Here is a 13,011-nt window from a genome sequence, read left to right as displayed (position 1 = left end):
GGTTTCTCGTATGCCAAAGACTATGTAGGAATCAAATTTTTTGTCTCCAAAGCCACAAAAAAAGTATTTAATGTTTAAAAACAACTACGTATTTTAAAGCTATTAGGAGGATCATAAAGAACTGTTGAAAAAATTAAAGGACAGCCTTAAATGCATTACTTGAAAGAGCATTTGTAATTGCCTTTCAAATTATTCCTTTAGCATTATTTCAGAAAAATAAAAATAAATTTATAGATGGACAGCTTTATTACATTACCATTAGATAGGATCAAAGTTTAAGCTAGAAATTAAATCTATATTTGGTTGCAGGGAAATGTGAAATTTACCTATAGCAATTTTCTCCTGACGCTAAATTAAAAGCATGAGCTGGCATCTTTATAACAGAAATGGGTTGACAGATATAATCTTGCCTTTAAAATGGTTTTTCACATATGAATAGAATTGTAATGAGGGTAAGAATAGTCTTCCGTATTATCTGTACAGTTCATAAGGCCTTTGTCATTGTTGGTCACCTTAGATGTGAACGTCATCGGGCCATTAAATTAAGGCTGGCAGAGAAAGTTTTCAAAGCGCTACTGTTTCCAACTGATGCCATCCTCAGCTTTCTAGATTTTCTGGATGAGGATTATTTTCAGTTGTTTTTTTCTGGTGATATGTACAGAAATACAACAGATGTATAAAGGGAAGATCAGAAGCCTGCTGTCCAGGTTCATCGCTGCATGCTCCTGGTCCTTTTCAAATGCAGGTATTTGATAGTCAGTTGTTCTACTACATATTAGTTTTTCCACTATTATCAAGAGGCGAGTCATAATCCAAATGCTATGCACCTGGTATTAAACTGACAGATCTACCATGTGGCTGATTCATTGTATTGCATCTGACAATGATGTATCAAGTGGTATAAGTTGCAAGTGGGTCAAAGGCGAAGTAAAAGCATGTCCACCGCCAGCAGTCTTCACCATCTTTGTCAAGCTTTCTACCACACCTCATGCCACTTCCCTCTAGTTCTTCTTTATTGAGATCTCGAGGCCCCGCCTTGCTGTCCTCTTCTGCTTGCCACACCTGTTTACACACAGAAGATAGTCATTCTGAAGGTACTAGGGGGATCATGTTCAGTAATTCTTGCAGAAGCCAAATCACTGATAATATCCTGTAACCTTGAAGGCCTGAGAACTGATACAGATGGTCTTCCTTGCTCAGTTTCAAAGAAAGTCAGACCTTCAAAATCCTTTCTCCTCATAGAAAACTAGACATCTGTCCCAATCAGAAGGATCCGTCCTGAGAAGGCACAGGTTGAAGGAATGCCACTTTTTAAGAGCTATGTATGCATCCACCGCCACTTGCATCACAAAGAAATTATATGAACCAAAGAGCTGACTCATGACATTTGTACTGAGTTCTTTAAAAAGTTCAACAAGCTGATGAGGCCTCAGAGTGTTTCGAAGCCATTCAAGGCACTTTGTCTTTACAGAATCAAATCCATAGGACCCTGCTGATGTGTTAAAACCACATACAGCTTTCACATTAATTATTTCCTTCAACATCTCACCACAGTGCTGTATGAAACCATCCTACTGTAGCAGATGAGCTGCTGCCAGAATGGCAATAATAACTCGACTGGCCTTTCCTAAGACATTGCCTCCACGTAGTGACCCCAGTGTGACCTGCAGTCCTTCTACCTCAATATTCTGGCCAGGAATCTCCAGTTCAACGGTATCCTTTCCAGGAACCACTGAGCATGCTAGACAAGTAGCCAGATTTACATAAATATACTTTATGTGAGCTGTACTCTTCTCCTAGAGCACAATCTTTTATTATATTTAATTTTTAAAAAATTTTATTGGATTTATTATTTTTTAAAATATATTTTGCTGATTTTTTACAGAGAGGAAGGGAGAGGAATAGAGAGTTAGAGACATCTTTGAGAGATGAGAGAGAAACATCGATCAGCTGCCTCCTGCACACTCCCTACTGGGTATGTGCCCGCAACCAAGGTACATGCCCTTGACTGGAATTGAACCTGGAACCCTTGAGTCCGCAGGCCAACGCTCTATCCACTGAGCCAAACTGGTTAGGGCTGAATTTATTATTTAATCTATACTAATAGCAGGGTAATATGCTAATTAGACAAGGTGTCTTCCAGACAACCTTCTGGACAAAGCCGCAGTGGCTCAGCGGCTGCAAGGCCCGGGGCTCAGGCCTCACAGCTGCTGCGGCTAGCAGTGGCAACAGCAGTGGGGTGATGGGGCGGTGCCTTCCCCTGATCGCCAGATTCCCTCCCGCAGAGGGAGGTCAGACTGTGGCTTAGGCCCACTCTCTCTCTCCCCAGGGAGTGGGCTTAAGCTGTCTGTAGGACATCCCCTGAGGGCTCCCATATTGTGAGAGGGGGCAGGCCAGGCTGAGGGACCCCGCCCCCAATGCACAAATTTTTGTGCTCTGAGCCTCTAGTAAAATTATAAAGATTTTAGGTATACAATTCTATAATACATCACCTGTATATTGCATTGTGTGTTCACCATTCCAAGTAGAGTTTCCTGCTGTGACCATGCATCCCCCCTTTACCCTCTTCTACCTCCCCACACACCTCTTCCCTCCTAGTGATCTTCATAATGCTCTCTGTGTCTATGAGGTTTTTTTGTGGGGTTTTTCCTTCTTAATCTTTTTCACCCAGCCCCACAACCTGCCTCCCCTCTGACACCTGTCAGTCTGTTTTCTGTATCTATGAGTCTGTTTCTATTTTGTTCGTTTATTTTGTTCATTAGATTCCACATATAAATAAAATCATGTGGTACTTGTTCTCTAACTGGCTTATTTCACTCCTGCTGGGCTCGGGCTTGCCCCTGCTGGCACAGCACTAGGCTGCTCAGCATACCCAGGGGCCACAGCTCTCACTCCCCAGGAGAAAACACCTCAGGGAGCCCAGGGGACCCAGTCTTGATCTCCCAACCAGACCAGCCACCTGCTGGTCTCCACCCATCCCAGGTGCCTACAGGACCACTTTCTCATCACAGCCCCAACCCCCAACCATAGCAGCAGATGATGCAGCCTATAATCAGCTTTGTATTTCCCACAATGCTTAACATCTTGTAGTTTTAAATGTGGTAGATACTCCATTCTTGTTTTTGTTTTCTGAAGGTTGAAAGAGTGAGAGGAAACATTTCAAGCATGAAAGAGAGAGGAAGGTGGACTGGACGTGTAAAACAGATAAGAAGGAAGGGAAGAGAAATATTAAAAAAGTGCTGTGTTCTATTACAGGACTCATTTAAGAATGCTTCACTGTTGTTTCACTTTTTGCATTAAAGCGCTGATTGCAGAAAAAGAGGACCACAAAATGGAAAGATAAGAGATTAGGAAGCAAGTGAATATTCAAATTGGGAAACACAGTTTCAAATCTCTCAAGGCAGAAAGTAATTCAGTAAGGAAGCGGCCCTTGCTTTTCAGGATTGTGCCTTTGAAAACACCTTTTGTAGGTGCACGCTTATCCAGCAAAGCAAGATGCCTCCCTAGCCCAAATGCTCTCTTTCCGACAGCTCCAGGGAGACCGCTCAGCATGCTGCAGCCTCTGGTGGAGCCATTATCATCGCTTTCCCCACAGCACAGCCTCCCCTGGGCAGATGCTAGCAATCGATACCAAGCACCTCACACTTTAAATCCATCAATGAAAAGGCTGTTACAATAACAGCAGCTATTTTATGTGGCTACTGATTTCTTTCAGGCCTCCCAGACCCAAAGGTTGGAAATAATAACTGGTCATTTTTCATCAAGACAGACAATACAGGGGGACGAGTGGAGCAGAGGTGCTTCCTGTGAGCTGTACCGCCCAGGCGAGCGCTGCCTGGTGACGAAATACACACCTGCCTCCTAGGAGCTTTCTGTGCATGCACCCAGGCAGAGCAGCAATAGAAGTTCTTACCAACATGACACTTAAGGCAGCACAAAGTGATCCTGCCATCCTGGGCTCACCCATCACATGGCTCACATGACCTTCCAGAGGAGGCTGTGTGGCTGGTAGAAGGTCAGCATCATCCCCATTTCACAGATGGGCCAATGGAGATACACAGGGGAGCGGCTTATTATGTGGCAGAACTAGGGCAAGAACACAGAGCTTCTCTCTCCTAACCCAGTTCCTGTTTATTTTTCTCCCCTCAAATGGAATACCAAGGAGATGAGCCAGTGATATTGACCCAAATCTTAAGGGAGTGAAACCAAGTTGTGTTTTGGCAGAATATTTAATGACTTGGGGAAATGTTTATGTCATAAAGTTAAGTGAAATAAGAACTATGCATGCATGTGTGTAGTATTATAATTATAATCTACACTAATAAAAGAGAAAGATGCAAATTGACCATACCTTCATGACACCCACCAGCCCATCAGGAGTGAGCATGCAAATTAACCCAAAAAAAGATGGCGGGTTAATTTGCATACACAGGTGCCAAGTGGCCGGGGGCAGGGCGGGACGATTGCGTCATCCGCATGATGCCACAGCCAGGAAACCCGTGACTATTATTAGCCTGCCATTTCCCAAAAGTAGCATCCGATTTCTTGTAATGGACCTGGTGCATTTTGAAAATGTCCAGCCATCCTGCCCATTTCTTACCTAGCACATCTGTTGAGGTTCATGTAAAAATTTCAGGCCCCAAATATGGACAAGGACAAACACCTGCTCCAATCCGCCTAAGTTACACTGTGCATATGTGTGTGTGTGTGTGTGTGTGTGTGTGTGTGTGTGTGTTCCCAGCTAATTCTGATTGTCAGCCATTTTTAGGGTCTTCTACAGGAATGAACATTCTTATACTGGAGAGAACGCTGTACCCGACAGTCATTTATACCATATGCAATCTGGCATTTTAGAGTAATACAACCACCAATTACAAAAAAAAAAAAAAATTATGTCTTAAAAAAAATCTTGCCATTGGCAAAGGGATAGGGTTAAAGATATGTGCATTTTCTTATTTAATCTTCACAATATCCTTAGTATGTAGATGAGATCATCTTTATTTGAGAGATGAGTAAACTGAAATTTTCTTTTTCTTATGTTATTTTTATTGATTTCAGAGAGGAGGGGAGAGGGAGAGAGAGATAGAAACATCAATGATGTGAATCACTGATCTGCTGCCTCCTGCGTGTCCTCTATGGGGAATTGAGCCCACAACCAGGGCATGTGCCTGACCGGTAACCTTACCATGACCTCCTTGTCATAAGTCCACACTCAACCACTGAGCCATGCCTAGCCTGGCTGAAACTTACTTTTCTTTTCTACTAGTTCCTCAAATACTTTGTGGGTTTTCTCGACTTTCTCGTTCTCTTCCCTCCTCTATTAGAAGTCCCTGGTGCACACATCTACCTGGTCCTCCTCTCCACTGTACACACTGAAGGGCTGCCCTTCCTGGATCTTACCGTTAGGAAAGGCCATGTCCATGTCGTCACATGTACCATGTGGGGACATGAACCCTTTCATTGCTGGTGTCAGTTCCTCCAGTCCTTCTTCCCCCTGTCGAAGTCTCATGCTCCCTTTTTCCCATGCTGAAGCCTCATATTGAGAAAATAGAGTCACAAAACCAAAGTTGCCTGGAGAGCTGAGCTACTGTCCTCAGAGAGGCGTGGACTTTACATAAGTGAGAATTAAACTTTACTGGTGTGAATCCTAAAATCTTTGCAGGTTGTCTTGTTAATGCAGCCTAGCCCATTCTCAGCTGGTAAATGTAGATACACTCCCACGAAGAGTCTAAGGTCTGGCTTCTAAGCACCCCCCTAGGTAAGAGTCTCTGTACCCATCCTTTCCAAAGGGTTCATGTGTGTTTCTCCAGTTTTCTACATTCCGTACTCCCTTGGTGAACTCCTGCAGACCATTAATCATGGCCCTGTAATCATCTCTGGAAGTGCACATAAAAGTCAGTCCCTGATCAGTATTCCTCCCCTGACGTCCCCACTCCTACTCCCTTTCCCTGCATCACTGAGATAAACAAGCTGGGCTATCCCCAGGTGACCCACACTGCACACTGCTGTACCTGCCAGATCCCCATGTATCCCATTCAGACCCACCAGGTTAGGAATTGATGAAAAGACCATAAAGTCAGAAGGTGTTTTGCACATTTGCACACCTTTGGAGCTGGAGAAGTGATCCTGTGTAGAATTAAGAACATGGGGAGCCCTAGCCAGTTTGTCTCAGTGGATAGAGCATCGACCTGTGAACTGAAGGTTCTGTGTTCAATTCTAGTCAAGGGAAAGTACCTCCCTTGCAGGCTCCTCCCCGGCCAGGGCCCTAGTTGGGGTTTCTATGGGAGGCAACCAATCAATGTGTTTCTCTCACATCGATATTTCTCTCTGTCTTTCCCTCTCTCTTCCACTCTCTCTAAAAATCAATGGAAAATCTCCTCGGGTGAGGGTTAAAAAAAGAAAGAAAAGAAAGACTATGGGGGCATAGACTCCTCTTAGTCCAATGCTTGTCTGCCCTCTGCAGCGGAACTGAAGGAAAACACTGTTTCCCACACACGCCTCTAGGGGCCAAGGTGTCACTAGTTCAGGAGACATCTTTAACCTCTGAGTATTTCTGACTCTAGGTAGCTCTTCACTCTCTGGCGCCTTTGTATTCCACCCAGAACTGCAACTGTACCATATGAGAGTCAAAGAAATATGCTCTCTCCCCCATAACTCTTTAAGGATCTGAGAGAACTTGCCAGATCTCTGTCCGTTGGCCACAGTATGCCCTTTCAGTCTAAGCCTTCTCATTTACACATAAGAAAATAACCCCCAGAGGGAGGGAGGTAGAACCAAGATCACACGGCTAAAAACTAAAGCTTCTGACTCCCAATCCGGTGTTGTTTGTATTTATTTATTCATCTGTATAGCCAACAACTACTTTTTTATTTGTTTTCTGTTTATTTTATTTTTAATATATATTTTTTATTGTTGACAGTATTACAGATGTCCCCCATTCCCTTCCTATACCCTCCTCTGCCCAGCCCCTACCAACTACTTTTAATGCACAGAATATATACATGACAGTATAGGGCAGAGTAATGCAGGGTTTACAATTTGAATGTGATTCAGTCTGAGTAAAAATTCTAGTAAGGTAAGGAGACAGTTGAAACTTCTATAGTTAGAAAGAAATGGGGAGAGTTTATACTTATAAAATGTCTTCTAAATGCCATACATTTACTGGTACCTCTTGTCTACTATTTCATTTAATGTTCAACTACTGTAGTCCCCCCCCCACCCTTATCCACAGGAGATACGTTCCCAGACCCCCAGTGGATGCCTGAAACTGCATATGGTACCAAACCTTGTACATACCATGATTTCCCCTATACATGCATACCTGTGGTGATGTTTAATTTATAAATTAGGCATAGTAAGAGATTACTAACACTGGCTAATAATAAAGTAGAGCAACAAAAACAATATACTGCAATAAAAGTGCAGGGAATGTGTTCTCTCTCTGATAATTACTCATAGTCGTGTGGCACACACAGTGTGGATCCGCTGGACAAAGGAATGACTCCCGTCCCCCGTCAGATGGAGCATGAGAGCAGGAGGTTTTGTCATGCCACTCAGACCAGCACACAATTTAAAACTTATGAATTATTTATTTCTGAACTTTTCAGTTAATATTTTCAGACCAGTGTTGCCCGTGGGTGACTGAAACCATGGAAAGCAAAACTGTGGATAAGGGGACGGGGGATGGGGGGCGGGCAGGGCTGCTGTACACTCTCAGGTTGGCAATGTCCCCCCGTCATGCTGATTTAAAAACGGAAACCTGCTCTAGTTGTCTGTTGCTGCCTAATAGACCACCACCCACACTGGCATGAAGTCATTTCATTCTGCTCCTGGATTCTGCGGGCCAGGAGTCAGGACGGGGACAGCAGGGATAGCTTGTCTCTGCTGCATGGTATCTGGGGAGGACTCACATGTCTACAGGCTGGACTCATCCAGAGGTTCCTTTGCCCACAGGTGTGGAGCCTGAGCTGGGATGGGTTGAGGTTGGGCTCCAGTGCATCAGAGGCACCTCCTTGTGGCCTCTCCAGGTGGCTTAAGCTCCTGGTGGCGGCCAAGTCCTACTGTCATAGCACCGGAAGTCGTGCTGAATCCTCTCGGTGTCTATAAAGCAAATGCGAATTAACTTAGAAATTAGACAAATTAGACTCCAGTTTGTCAAGGGGAAATGGCAAAGCCACACTGCGGAAGAGGCTGTGGGATGAGAGAGACAACTGCGACAAATACCCCAGGTTGAAGTTTTATGGCAGTACATGGTGAAAGCTGGGTGTGGAGCCAGGCCAGCCTGGCTCTGGCAGATTTTGCTATGAGACTTCAGATGATGGGTATATAGATCCTTGTCTTATCAAAGGAGGCTCCGTGGAGAAGAAAATGTCACTTGGAATAGGCTTTGAAGGAGGGGAGAGATTTGCACATGGAAACGGTAGACTTTCTAGATATGCAGTAGAATACTAACGTCACAGAGGCAGCCGCCATGGACTGCCTCCCCCCTCTCTGGGCCCTTTTCTATTCCATACAAGGAGACATGTGTACTTATCCGCCCCCAACAGTGAACGGGAGCACCAGGCATTGGAAAGTTCTTATGACTAAAAGCTGGTGTCATCTGCCAGATGGCAAGGTCCCCAGATGGCTACTGCCCATTACACAGTTAACTGAGCCTGTGACACTACCCAGCGACTCGCAGACAGGAAACAGGGCCGAATGGAAGAAAAGAAAAACAAAACAAATAAAGAACCTCAGCTCAATTAGGGATGCTCAGGGGAGGCTGAAGTTCTCCGTGACCAGGCAGAGGTGGACGTGGACGGCAGCTTCAGCCCGTTGCCATGTGACCATGGCCTCTTGAGTATTTGAGAATGCAGATTATCTCAGAGAGCATTTGGCATGAGAATGTTAGGATAGTTTGTGAGCTGGAGGTTCCCATGCTGAAGGAGTCAGGCAAAAGGCAAATCATAGGCAAGACCTTTACAAAGGTTTTATGAGCTCCAAAATGGTACCAACTCCCATTGTCTGTGTTCTCCAGTTCTATCATCTTTCCCACACATTCCGATAGCCACTGATGCCTTCATCAGAGCCCATCACGTCATATATAAACGTTATTCCTTGTATATTGTCCATCACCCCCATGAGCATGTAAGTTCCATGTGAGAGTCACTTGGTTCTGTATCCTCAGCACCAAGGATAATGCCTGCGGATGGTGGTCACTTCATGTGTGTTAAATAAACCCTGCCCTGAGGAAGAGGGGCGTGGGGCTGACAAGCTTGCTGCTGCAACTTCCCCTGTAGTCTTGGAAGGATATGTCTGACCCTGTAACCTTACCAATGAGTCAAGATTGGTTTACTTACCAGCCACACCCCAATTCCAAATTTTATATTAAAACCTGACTTCAGCTCGGCTGGCGTGGCTCATTGCTTGAGTGCCGACCTATGAACCAGGAGGTTACAGTTTGATTCTCGGTCAGGGCATATGCCCTGGGTTGCTGTCTTGATCCTCAGTGTGAAGCATGCAGGAGGCAGCTGATCAATGATTCTCTCGCAGCATTGATGTTTCTATTTCTCTTTCCTTCTCCCTACCTCTCTGAAATCAATAGAAAAATGTTTGTTATTTAAAGAAACCTTTGGGATGAAATGGCAAATCTACTTACTAACTGTGTGACCTTACCCCACCATTTAGCTTTTTTGAGCTTTCAGACCTTCAAAAGTATTTTCATCAGAAGATCTTCATGGGGGTCCAATCATGACGGTTTCTTGAAGGTGACAATGAGGCAGGTGCTCAGTCATCTGCCAAACCCCATGTTACTTGCTGCCAAACTTGAACAGGAAAGGAAAAGGAGAAAGCAAAGAGAAGAAGCAAAGAGAAACAAACAAACAAAACAGAAGAAACAGGAAGTTGAGTAAGAGAAAGAGGCCAGGAAAAAGGAAGATAAATATACAATACACATAAAATGGCAGACAGGGGTTGGGGTGGGGAAGAGACAAGATTAGAAGAGAGAAAGGGAAGATGAGTAAGAAGGTGGTAAGAGGTGAGGAGGATGTAAAAATGGGGAGAAAAGAAAAGGTAGAAGAGAGGAAGGTGGAGGAGGGAAATGAGGAAGAGAAGAGATGAAAGGTTTAAGAAGGTGGGGGTGAGTTGTGACAAGCAGCAAGAAAAGAGGGCAAAGCAAGAGAGAAAAAAATGGAAGAAAAAATATTGGAGAAGATCGAAGAGGGAGAAGATAATTGGGAGAAAGAGGGCGGGAAGAAAGAAATGGAGGAAGAAGGGCCCCAGGATTCCCACAGTGACGTCACGGCTGCATGGTCACTCCCTGGCCTCTGGCCCTGACTGTGGACCCTCAGCGAGAGCATTGCCCTCTCTTTGCGGCTGTGCTTGCCTTGGCCATCCCTCTGACCGAGCACCTCTCACCAGCCAAGAGGCAGAGCCAGGGTCCCCAGGGAGGTTGGGTGCACACATCCCTGAACTAATCCTTCCTCTTATGCTCCCCAGCCCCTCTGATTGGGCGTGACAGTGAGCGCAGCCCTGGCTCTGTGTGTATGGAAGGATGCAGGCTCCAGCAGACACCATTGGTCCTGACTTTATGGGGATTTATTCAGCCTATTACCATCGTGCTTTAGTAATGAGGTCTCACTTCCAAGGGCTCAGTGCTTGGCAACCAACATCCCTCCTCTTTGTTTCCACCGGTGGCTGCATTGCTATGTTTTTCCCCCCAGAATTTCCTAGTTTCCCTCTTGGTCTCAACCACCATTCTGGAGTGTCTGTAACTTCTATCTGGCAAAGAATCAGAGTCACTCAGCTAGACCAAGCCTAGAAACAAGTAGTGAGAAAACACCATTCTGAGGAAAGCAGGGCTTATTGTCTAGAGCAGTGGTTCTCAACCTTCCTAATGCCGCGACCCTTTAATACAGTTCTTCATGTTGTAGTGACCCCCAACCATAAAATTATTTTCGTTGCTACTTTATAACTGTAATTTTGCTACTGTTATGAATCATAATGTAAATATCTGATATGCAGGATATATTTTCATTGTTACAAATTGAACATAATTAAAGCACAGTGATTAATCACAAAAACAATATGTAATTATATATGTGTTTTCTGATGGTCTTAGGCGACTCCTGTGAAAGGGTCATTCGACCCCCAAAGGGGTCGCGACCCACAGGTTGAGAACCGCTGGTCTAGAGAGACAGAAGGGAGTCTTGGACCTGCTACCACAAAGCCAGATCTGGGAAAGTGTTTGTGTCCCTTTGCGCTGTTGATGCAATTTAGAATGTCAGAGGAGGAAGAGAACTCAGAGAGCGATAAACGTGTCAGGGCACAGATGGGGAAACTGAGGCCCAGGGTGGGAAGGAGACATGCCGAGGTCTCACAGTGAGTGGTAGTTAGATCCTAAACGTGTAACTTTTGATTCTTCTCTCCTCCCTACTCTTTGAATTATTAATCCATTTATCCACTCAAGCAAATCCTTAAATCAAGCGTCCAGGGCCAGCTCTACTCAGAAAACTTCCAAGACTCTTAGGGTTAGCTCTGTCCATACCTACTTTTCGCACCTCCTGAAACTTGCACATATTTACCAACCTGATGGGCTTTAACACTGCATTTATGGTCTTTCATCGGCGGTGGGTGCGTCTCCCCTCTTAGACTGCGATCTTCAGGATGGAGCCCTGGTCTTACTTGTATACCCCTGTTACTGGCACAGGGACTGGCACAGAGTAGATGCTGAGTAAATGTTCAATGAATGAATGAATGAATGATGAATGAACAAGCTTTAATCTTCTCATCACCCACCAGGTAGCAGGGAGCACTATAGTTTCAAGAGACGAATCTATTTCCCAACTGCCTCCTGGAACTTGGTCCCAACTCTTTTGTGGGCAGACATCACCCTTCCTCTTGTCCTTCTGATCCTTGGTTTTCCCAAACTACCTGTGGCATGTGTGCCACCTTCCTCTAAAGAGACTGATTAGCGCTGATTTAGAAGTTTATGGAGATTTATTTGAACTTGAAGGGGAAGCAAAAAGCCCTCGATTCCCTGGAAGCTGACATGCCCATTTTCAAGGTTGGAAGTTCCCTTTGCCTATGTTAGTGAGTCACTGAGGGTTTTCCTGGGCAATCTGAACCAATTCCAGCTTTAAAAAGAAACGAAGCTGGGCCGTTAAATCCCAGAACAAAGAAGGGAAAGGAAAAAGCCAGACGGATGGTTAACTCATCTGCCAACCTAATTTGGATGTTCTCTGGGTTGCCCAATCCCTTCTAAGTCCAAGGTGGGAAGATGACTCCGGGGGCGGAGGGGGAACAAAGATCCATCCCACTCCCAAGACAAAGATCCACAGTGGGCTATGAGTGGGCAAGTTACAAATAGGCAGCCATTTCCACCAGGTAGGCTATAAATCCAACCTTTATTACCTTTTATTATGTTGTTTCAACAGACTCTTAAAGACAGCACAACGGTCGGTTGATAGCTGCACTAAATCTCTTTCATTTTCTCCCCATATTACTTTCGCCTCCTGGATTTTTTTTTTCCCCTTTCTCTCTTCATGAGTCAAATTTTATTGGTCTTCTCTAGAGAATGGCAGTAGAATGGAAACATCGTTTATGATTGGAAAACAAAACACAACAACCCCCAAACCCCAAAACTGTGAGCATAGAGCGAATGTGTGTAACCTATATAAGTATACATTTTATTTTATTTGTGGCTATATGTATCAGACAAGCAGAGGAGAAGTATAAATCCAAGTATGGCAGAACGTAGGTGGAGGTGTTGGCAGGAATGAATTTAAGAGCAATTTACTGCCAAGGTATCAAAAGGCTGAGATGGAATGAAAATAAACCAGGGATCCCGATTTTTAAAAGCCCTGCTTAAAGAACAACAAAAAATTTAAAGGCTGAAAAGTAATTCAAAGAATACTGTGAGATAGTGAAGTGAGGCAGGGGGTGGGGTGGGGGGGGCGGGGGAGGGAAGAGCAGGAGTAGGTTGACAAGGGAAGGGAATTGTTAACTCCTATAGTCAAGGTGAATGATAAAACA

The 13,011-nt window shown here is 44.7% G+C and overlaps 1 pseudogene; it reads right to left on the bottom strand.

Moving 5' to 3' along the window:
• Positions 1-577: 577 nt before the first annotated feature.
• Positions 578-1,812, bottom strand: LOC102758493 (annotated as a pseudogene).
• Between the last annotated feature and the right edge of the window lie 11,199 nt (positions 1,813-13,011).

The sequence above is a fragment of the Myotis davidii genome, unplaced genomic scaffold (genome assembly GCF_000327345.1).
Source record: "Myotis davidii unplaced genomic scaffold, ASM32734v1 scaffold866, whole genome shotgun sequence".
NCBI classification, from domain to species: domain Eukaryota; kingdom Metazoa; phylum Chordata; class Mammalia; order Chiroptera; family Vespertilionidae; genus Myotis; species Myotis davidii.
This window is presented reverse-complemented; position numbering and strand designations above follow the sequence as displayed.